The sequence below is a fragment of the Schistocerca piceifrons genome, chromosome 11 (genome assembly GCF_021461385.2).
Source record: "Schistocerca piceifrons isolate TAMUIC-IGC-003096 chromosome 11, iqSchPice1.1, whole genome shotgun sequence".
NCBI classification, from domain to species: domain Eukaryota; kingdom Metazoa; phylum Arthropoda; class Insecta; order Orthoptera; family Acrididae; genus Schistocerca; species Schistocerca piceifrons.
In genome coordinates this window covers 31,866,448-31,875,979 of record NC_060148.1, presented here as the reverse complement: position 1 = coordinate 31,875,979, position 9,532 = coordinate 31,866,448, and the positions used below count along the sequence as shown (strand labels likewise).

The 9,532-nt window shown below is 42.6% G+C and overlaps 1 non-coding gene across 1 annotated transcript; it reads left to right on the top strand.

Annotated features, from left to right (window-relative positions):
- Nucleotides 1-1,343: 1,343 nt before the first annotated feature.
- Nucleotides 1,344-1,418, top strand: Trnas-cga. The gene has a single exon. It is a non-coding gene; the product is annotated as a tRNA-Ser (tRNA).
- Nucleotides 1,419-9,532: the final 8,114 nt, after the last annotated feature.

Genomic DNA, 9,532 nt, shown 5'->3' with positions numbered 1-9,532 from the left:
ACTCCAAATTGGTTGTTGAGTCCGGTGCATTTTTTTCCGATGGCGTTGCTTCTGTCCAAATTATTTGCTGTCCCAAGAACATCAAATATGAGGTGTTCCAAGCAGCTTAGGAATATGGCTGCGCGCTGGCGATTCCGAAGAGCAGACGATTACACCGAAAAAGATCAAATGGCACGTTGATGTCCAGAATGTTTCTGAGGCTTCATCCAATGGTAGCTGCAAATAAGCATCCTGTCGGTAAATTTTTGCAAAAATTTTACCCCTGGCAGGACACGCCATGTTATCCTCCTCTTTAGGAATAGTGTATGCATCGATGATGGGCTGTGAACTGATGGAGATCTCAAACTCCCATTAATTCTTAATGATTCACTTGATTTTTCCATGATCACAGTAGGTGTGGATCACAAACTCATTGTAATGGGGCTCTGAATTCCTTCTTCAGCGCAGTTCAAGATGAAGTTTTGATGAGCAGATCAAAGGGAACATTCAATGTCTTGAAAAACTTGTGCATCACCAGAGACAGTATAGAGATGTGTGCTTCAGAGTCAGTGTCGCTAGTTGATAGATGTGAGAAAACAGTCGTATTTGGAGCAAATATCCAACCCTAAAATATTTGTGGCCTCCATTGCATTGACCATGACGATGCAGACTGACAGGTACACTGCTTAGGACTGAACCCAAGTACTGAACTGATCCTTTATCTCAGTGGTGTCGTTGCTCTTGTTTTTCAGCTGCTTAGAAAAAGGCTGTAGTGTAGAGGAGCTCTGGTGGCGATATGTGTCCTAGTTTGCAGCACAGGTTGGAGAGGCAGAGTCAATTTGAAAAATCTCTGGGACAACACTGATGGGCACTTCCAGTGTTTATAACATATTGGTGACAGGGAGGGTGGCCTGGACATGGAGGACATCAGGACCATAGACTCATTCAGCATCGACCAAATCGGAATCCCCTGAGTCCAGTTGGGCACACTCAACAATCATCTTCATGGACCAGAATGGGATTTCCACTCTGCAGCGGAGTGTGCGCTGATATGAAACTTCCTGGCAGATTAAAACTGTGTGCCAGACCGAGACTCGAACTCGGGAACTTTGTCTTTCGTGGGCAAGTGCTCTACCAACTGAGCTACCCAAGCGCGACTCACGCCCCGTTCTCACAGCTTTACTTCTGCCAGTACCACGTCTCCTACCTTCCAAACTTAACAGAAGCTCTCCTGCGACCCTTGCAGAACTAGCACTCCTGAAAGAAAGGATATTGTGGAGACATGACTTAGCTACAGTCTGGGGGATGTTTCCAGAATGAGATTTTCACTCTGCAGTGGAGTGTGCGCTGATATGAAACTTCGTGCTCGGGTAGCTCAGTTGGTAGAGCGCTTGCCCGCGAAAGGCAAAGGTCCCGAGTTCGAGTCTCGGTCTGACACACAGTTTTAATCTGCCAGGAAGTTTCATCTTCATGGACGATTGCCACACTTCAGCTTTGCATCCATTTTTTTCTCACAGGTTGACCATTTTGCCCTATGAGAGTAGCACTACCGGCGTTGATGCATTACAAAATAATTACTGCATGAAGGTAATTGCTGGATGTGCCATCAATCTGCAGCATCTTTCCCTGAGTCAGAGCTTGGTCAGTGAAGCAGGTCAGCTTGGGGGATGGAATTGAGGCAGGATCTGGCGAGTTGGATGGATGGCAAACACCTGCCATAGGTTCTGCAGAGCTGCTGAAGACCTTACGGACTGGTGAAACCCCTGGATGAGGGGAAGGTGCGTAGCTAAAGATGGGTCGGTGAGCTTTAAGAGGTCATCTGCAGAATGGATAAGAACCATTGGCCCTATCCAGTGATTCCATGTCATCCTCTGAGCTAAGGTATAGAACATTGGAAAGGCCTTCCAGCTGAGGCATCCTCTCGCTGTACGACTTCCCACTTTGTTTATGGTACTTGAAAACCTTATCCTGAGTGGCTGCCTCATGCACTTGGGCATCAAAATTTTTCACCAGCAAGGAGTTTAAACTTTCATAAGGTGAAGCCTGGTGCTCGACCTCAGGATTGAGCTGCTGCGAAAATTCTCCTCCCACACAGCCCAGAATAAAAGCGCGCTGCTGGACACCAACTGAAACCACATGGACGATGAAGCGCTGTTCAAGGCAGGTCACATAGATGGCACATGGCTCTACTGGCTCTACCTTTTTATCGAACGCCTGCAAGTGGATCCCTTTGCCAATGAGTCAATGTGAGACAATTGTGTGGAGATTTCCAATGTCTACATCTACATCTACATCTATACTCCGCAAGCCACCTGACGGTGTGTGGCGGAGGGTACCTTGAGTACCTCTATTGTATCTCCCTTCTATTCCAGTCTCGTATTGTTCGTGGAAAGAAGGATTGTCGGTATGCCTCTGTGTGGACTCTAATCTCTCAGATTTTATCCTCACGGTCTCTTCGCGAGATATACATAGGAGGGAGCAATATACTGCTTGACTACTCGGTGAAGGTATGTTCTCGGAACTTCAACAAAAGCCCGTACCGAGCTACTGAGCGTCTCTCCTGCAGAGTCTTCCACTGGAGTTTATCTGTCATCTCTGTAACGCTTTCGCGATTACTAAATGATCCTGTAACGAAGCGCGCTGCTCTCCGTTGGATCTTCCTATCTCTTCTATCAACCCTATCTGGTACGGATCCCACACTGCTGAGCAGTATTCAAGCAGTGGGCGAACAAGCGTACTGTAACCTACTGTGGTGGTTAAGGCAGCCACCTTGTTTAACATCAACTCCTGAACCTGTTGTACGTTTTGGAGAAGCAGTAAGACTTGAGCAGTCATGTCTACAGGTGTATGCGCACCAGAATGAATAAGAAACGTTAGTCTGCCAGAAACTTGGAAAATAGACAAAGACACATTGAAACGTCCCCTTTGGAAAATTATGAATTACTGTGCTGGTAAACTTATACATTATTTGATACAGAGACAGCTGAGTAAAACTCAGCGTACTCAGACATTTTTCTCTTTACTTATTCTGATCATCACTAAACTGACACACAATATTTTCAGCGCAACGCAATCTGACTTTCAATAATTCCTACAAAAGAATGGCCCTGACTAACAATAACCTATCATGAATCACTTACCTCACAAAAATCTTCGTTACTCGAACTACTGCAATACAGCAAGTGCCAATACTGCCAGCTAAATAAAAGATTCTGTTACTGAAGACATTAACTATTGAAAAAATTTTGATAGAGAACATACAATGTATACCTTAACAATGTTCACCTCCAACTGCCCAACGCTACGCGCTGTTCACATCCAACTGCCCAACAATACACTAGCGAATATTCCAACAATGAGTCCAACCATCCACAGACTGCACACAGCACAGTCAGCGATTTTCATACAGAGCGCTACGTGGCGTTACCAACATAAAAACCTAAACAGCCTACTTACAGCAGACAATATCTTCTTCGTAGAAGGATAAAGTCATGGCATGTTAAGAAATTTACACACTGTATGTGATTTATTTAAAAACACTATTTGTCAATTTAGAATAACGAATCACTCCTGTGTATATCTTGCGCTAGCAGCAACGAGTATGAATAAAATCCTATATAAAAAACATTCAAAAAATGGTTCAAATGGCTCTGAGCGCTATGAGACTTAACATCTACGGTCATCAGTCCCCTAGAACATAGAACTACTTAAACCTAACTAACCATAGGACATCACACAACACCCAGTCACCCAGTCATCACGAGGCAGAGAAAATCCCTGAGCCCGCCGTATAAAAAATATTACCTGTAAGTTTATATATATATATATATATAGTTGTTTTTTGGGGAAGGAGACCAGACAGCGAGGTCATCGGATTAGGGAAGGACGAGGAAGGAAGTCGGCCGTGCCCTTTCAGAGGAACCATCCCAGCATTTGCCTGGAGGGATTTAGGGAAATCACGGAAAGCCTAAATCAGGATGGCCGGACGCGGGATTGAACCGTCGTCCTCCCAAATGCGAGTCCAGTGTTTAACCACTGCGCCACCTTGCTCGGTCATATATATATATATATATATATATATATATATATATATATATATATATATACATATATATGTATATATATATATATATATATTCCATGGCATGCGAGATCACCTGACCTGCATCCTCTCGATTTTTAACTACGAGAATATCGAAGCTCACTTGTGTATGAGCACCAGTGGATACGGAGATGTAATTAGTTGCCAGAATTGTAACTGCCTGTGATGTGATCCCACCAGGGATATTCGTCAGGCTGCGTCAGAGTTTTGAAGTTCTGGCCGCATGTAAAATCAGTAAGTGGGTCAAAATCATCTACTGGCACCGAAAGATAACAGAGAGAAGGGCGAAATACTGAATCCGGTCTTCCGAAATTGGTTCACTAGGGAAGATCGTAACATGATCCCTCCTTTCAACCGTCGTACGAACGTCGAAATGGCAGATATTGAGATAACCGATCGCGGAACACAAAAACAACTACAATCGCTTAGCAGTGGAAAGGCGTCAGGGACAGGTGACATGCATATAAAACTCTACAAAGACTGCCGGCCGCGGTGGCCGAGCGGTTCTAGGCGCGTCAGTCTGGAACCGCGGGACCGCTACGGTCGCAGGTTCGAATCCTGCCTCGGGCACGGATGTGTGTGATATCCTGAGGTTAGTTAGGTTTAAGTAGTTCTAAGTTCTAGGGGACTGATGACCTCAGAAGTTAAGTCCCGTAGTGCTCAGAGCCATTTGAACCATTTTTTTTATGACAAGCCACTGGAAACAGTATCTGCCGTAAAATATTTAGGTGTAAGTATACTTTTGTGTTAGCAGAAGAGCCAACATCGTGTTCCGAGTGGAGGCCGAAATGCACGCGTTTTAGCTCACGCAGGCTGGCGTGAGGAGGGAAGAACTATACTGATGTGAGGTCTGGAACATGACGAGGAATTAGAATTCAGAAAGCGGACGTAGCTAGTTTGATACTTAACTTTAATCCATTTATGATGAACGTCGCTTTTGACGGTACATGCATGATTCACAATATTATCTGTTCAGAAGACATATAGTAATTGAATATGGCGCCTTGCTGGGCCGTAGCAAATGACGTAGCTGAAGCCTATGCTAAACTGTCGTCTCTGCAAATGAAAACGTATGTAGTCAGTGAACCATCGCTAGCAAAGTCGGCTGTACAACTGGGGCGAGTGCTAGGGAGTCTCTCTAGACCTGCCGTGTGGCGGCGCTCGGTCTGCAATCACTGATAGTGGCGACACGCGGGTCCGGCGTATACTAACGGACCGCGGCCGATTTAAAGGCTACCACCTAGCAAGTGTGGTGTCTGGCGGTGAAACCACATATACAAAGCAACCTTAAGCGGAATGACCGTATAAAATAGTGGGAGATGCCGATGCCAGACTCACATTCATAGGATTACCCTTCAGAAAATGTAACTCATCCACGAAGAATCATAGGAAGATTCATAGGAAGAATCTTCAGGAAATGCAGCTCAGCCACGAAGGAAGTGGCTTATAAGGCGCTTGAGTACTGTTCGTCTATATGGGATCTCTACCAGGTAGAACTGATAGCAGAGATTGAGAAAATCCAACGAAGAGCTGCACGTTTCGTCACGGGACCGTTTAGTCGGCACGAGAGCGTTACGGATATGCTCAACAGACTCCATTGGCAGACGTTACAGGAGAGGAATTGTACATGACGGAGAAATGTACTACTGAATTTTCGAGACAGTGATATGTCTCGCGTAATGACCGCGAGAAGAAAATTCGAGAAATTAGAGCTAATACAGAGGCTTACCAACGACCACTCTTCCCACGCGATATTCGCCTTTGGAACAGGGTTGGAGGTCTCATTTAGTGGTACAAAAAGTACGTTCCGCTACACACCATTAGGTGGGTTGCGGAGTATGATGTACATCTACATCCACATGTCTACTCTGCAATTCACATTTAAGTGCTTGGCAGAGGGTTCATCGAACCACAATCATACTATCTCTCTACCATTCCACTCCCGAACAGCGCGCGGGAAAAAGGAACACCTAAACCTTTCCGTTCGAGCTCTGATTTCTCTTATTTTATTTTGATGATCATTCCTACCTATGTAGGTTGGGCTCAACAAAATATTTTCGCATTCGCAAGAGAAAGTTGGTGACTGAAATTTCGTAAATAGATCTCGCCGCGACGAAAAACGACTTTGCTTTAATGACTTCCATCCCAACTCGCGTATCATATCTGCCACACTCTCTCCCCTATTAAGTGATAATAAAAAACGAGCTGCCCTTTTTTGCACCCTTTCGATGTCCTCCGTCAATCCCACCTGGTAAGGATCCCACACCGCGCAGCAATATTCTAACAGAGGACGAACGAGTGTAGTTGAAACGTCCCCTTAGAACAATTATACAAGACTGTCCTTAAACTGACACACAATATTTTTAGCGCAACGCAATCTGACTTTCAAAACTCCCTACTAAAGAATGGCCCTGACAAACATTAAACTATACCTTTCACAAATCACTTACCTCACAAAAATCTTCGCTGCTCAAGCTACTGCAATACAGCGAGCGCCACTACTGCCAGCTAAATAAAAGATTCAAACTACTGAAGGCACTAACTACTGATAGGGGTAGTTAGCAAATGAAAGATATTAATAGAGAGCAAACAATGTATTTACCTTAATATCATCACAAATCATAATATATATATATCAGTTCATGACAAACTGCAAACCTCCGCCATCTCTCTCCCCACATCCACCACTGCTGGCGGCTCACCTCCAACTGCGCAACGTTACGCGCTGTTCACAGCCAGCTGCCGCTGCCCAACACTACAATGGCAGACAACAATGCAAACTAGCCACAGACTGCACACAGCACAGCCAGTGATTTTCATACAGAGGTGGCGTTACCAATAAAAAAGCTAAACAGCCTACTTACATAAAGAAAACATAAACAGCCTACTTACATAGCCCCCATGCTCCCCACGAAAAATTTTACAAATTTTTTTGGGCAGTGCCCAATAATGATTTGATAAAATTTTTCATAATTACAATAACAAAGATATCAAATGCACACACTTATTGATACAATGTTGGTCAAAAGCTAAAATTTTCTCACAGTCTATAAAGACAGTCTTGATCATTCATCACAGTGGAACTGCCGTTTCTTTTTTCAAAGTCTGAGCAGTAAAAGACAATGCACAGAAGTAGTGGATTTCCATGCAGTCTTGAAGAAGTAGTGTTGTCCTTCCAACGGAAAGACAGTGCTGACTCTTGACATGCTGACAGGTAATGGGCCACAACAGAGCAAACCCACAGCAGAGTTCATTCGACGTTTTGAAGAATATTGTTAGGTAGGTCATCACAGAGCAGACCCACTGGAGTCCTGGTAGAGATTGTGGTATTGGTGGGCCACCAGAGGTGCAGACCCACTGCAGTCCTTGTAGAAATAATGGCGTTGGTAGGTCATCATAGATGCAGACCCACTGTAGTCCTTGTAGAGATAATGGTATTGGTGGATCATCAAAGATGTAGACCCACTGTAGTCCTTGAAGAGATGGCCAGCAGCCATCTGTTGTGACTGTGCAGGTGCACAATCACCATTGAAGAGTCTTGCGGATAATATAGCAAGTCCATAAACCACCACTTGTGCACTCACAAAGTTTTTGAAATTGTCCTTAGAACCAGCAATGCTGTTATCCAGTCCCTTGCTGAGTTATTAACACACGTGCAAACACTAACAGTCCCTACTTCTCACATATTGTCCACATACTATGACCAACAGAAACGTGTGCAGTGAAATGTAACTAACAAGTTAATAATGTCATGAACTGGTGACAATTACAATTTTATAACATAAGAATACAATTACAAAGGTACAAAATACATCATTAAAAACATAATAATACAGATAACATTTGTAGTACAGGCTTTACAAAAGAATAGAAATAAACATATACATCAGTGTTACAAAAATAGTGACATAAGTACATACATAAAATAATGAGAATAGTTTTCGAAACATTAATTTCACACATGAACATTGAAACAGAACAGAATTGTAAACAACTTTACAAAGAAAATAACATATTATTAATGCAACTTATATTTGAGGATAACAGTATTCCTCCTCATAGTGAATATAGCTTAGTATTAGAAGAGAAAAAAATTCTATGAAACAGTACACAGAGACAGGAAGAAAACAAATACTCAAGGGTACACAAACACATAGTGGGATAACACCAATAGGAAAGGACAGGGTTCGTTTTCAGTGTAACATTTGGTACTGCAGTCCAACCCAAAACTTCATATGTCTTTCCTCTTATTTCATCCTTTGTTTCCACCAAAAAAAATTCTATCTAAGCATGCTTTCTGTATTTATATGTTCACACATTTCTTACCTCAACATTTATTTCCAAGAAAATCCTACCTAAACCTGTTTTCTCAATGCATTTCTTCCAATTCATCGCAACTCATTCTCTTAGAGGCTACCCCCTCTTAAGCTAACTTAAATCTACTGAGCTCAGATGCTAAACTAAGGGACGAGGCAATGCAGCATCACATAACAAATCAACACAAACAGCAATGCAAAAAAAATGCAAATTGGCAAAGCTAGCAGCATAAATGAGCAAAAGTCAAATTCAATAACACTATGCCTGGCAAACAGCAGCAACTTATACCTAAACATGACATAGCGCAAGCAGAAAAAATATTACAGTAAAAACAACCATGCAGATAAGGGAAATGTATAATCACATCTTAATGTCTATGTAATTAAAGTGGTGCACCACAAGAAGTTATTCTACCAAAAAGTTACCAATTACTTGAAAAGAAAATTATGAATGCAGTTACTAGTTCCTTCTTATTGTTCTTTCCTTTCCAAGTGCTCCTTTTTTAAAGAATGTGGATCATAAAATAATTATTTAATAGATCTGTTGACAGAAAGTGTTCACATTAGCAAATGCATTTCATTTTATAAAAGCAATGCTGCAACACAGCTGGAAACCAGATATCAAGTGAAATAAGCAATTACGCAAACCAAAGCATAAAAACATCATTCAATAGTCATGTGGCATTTCGTAAGTCAGTAGCTCTCAACTCTCATAGAAAGACACTTGTCATAATCAGGTGTGCAGATGTACGAATATTTCCCATCAATTCATAAGCATTTCAGCAATTAGCACAAAGTGCGAGTAATCATATGCTTTCAAGTAACGAGGGTGTCGCATGAGCGATGAAAGGCACACCCTAATGGCTCGTTCTCCAGGTGTTTTCCTGTGCTCTGAAAGGCACGCGCTAATGGCTTTTTCTCCAGGCGTCTGACACAGCTGGGTGCCCACGACGCATTATGTGTAGGTGGTCCGTTAACTTTCTTACGGAAATATTTACGACAGCAGTTTCCGCTACAGAGACAGTCGCACATAAAAATATTTCACAGGTCAAGAATTAGCGTTGCAAATCTGTAGAAACAAAATCCTATAAATATAAGTGTCCAAAAAAAATATTGGTCAGCATTGTGATACAGT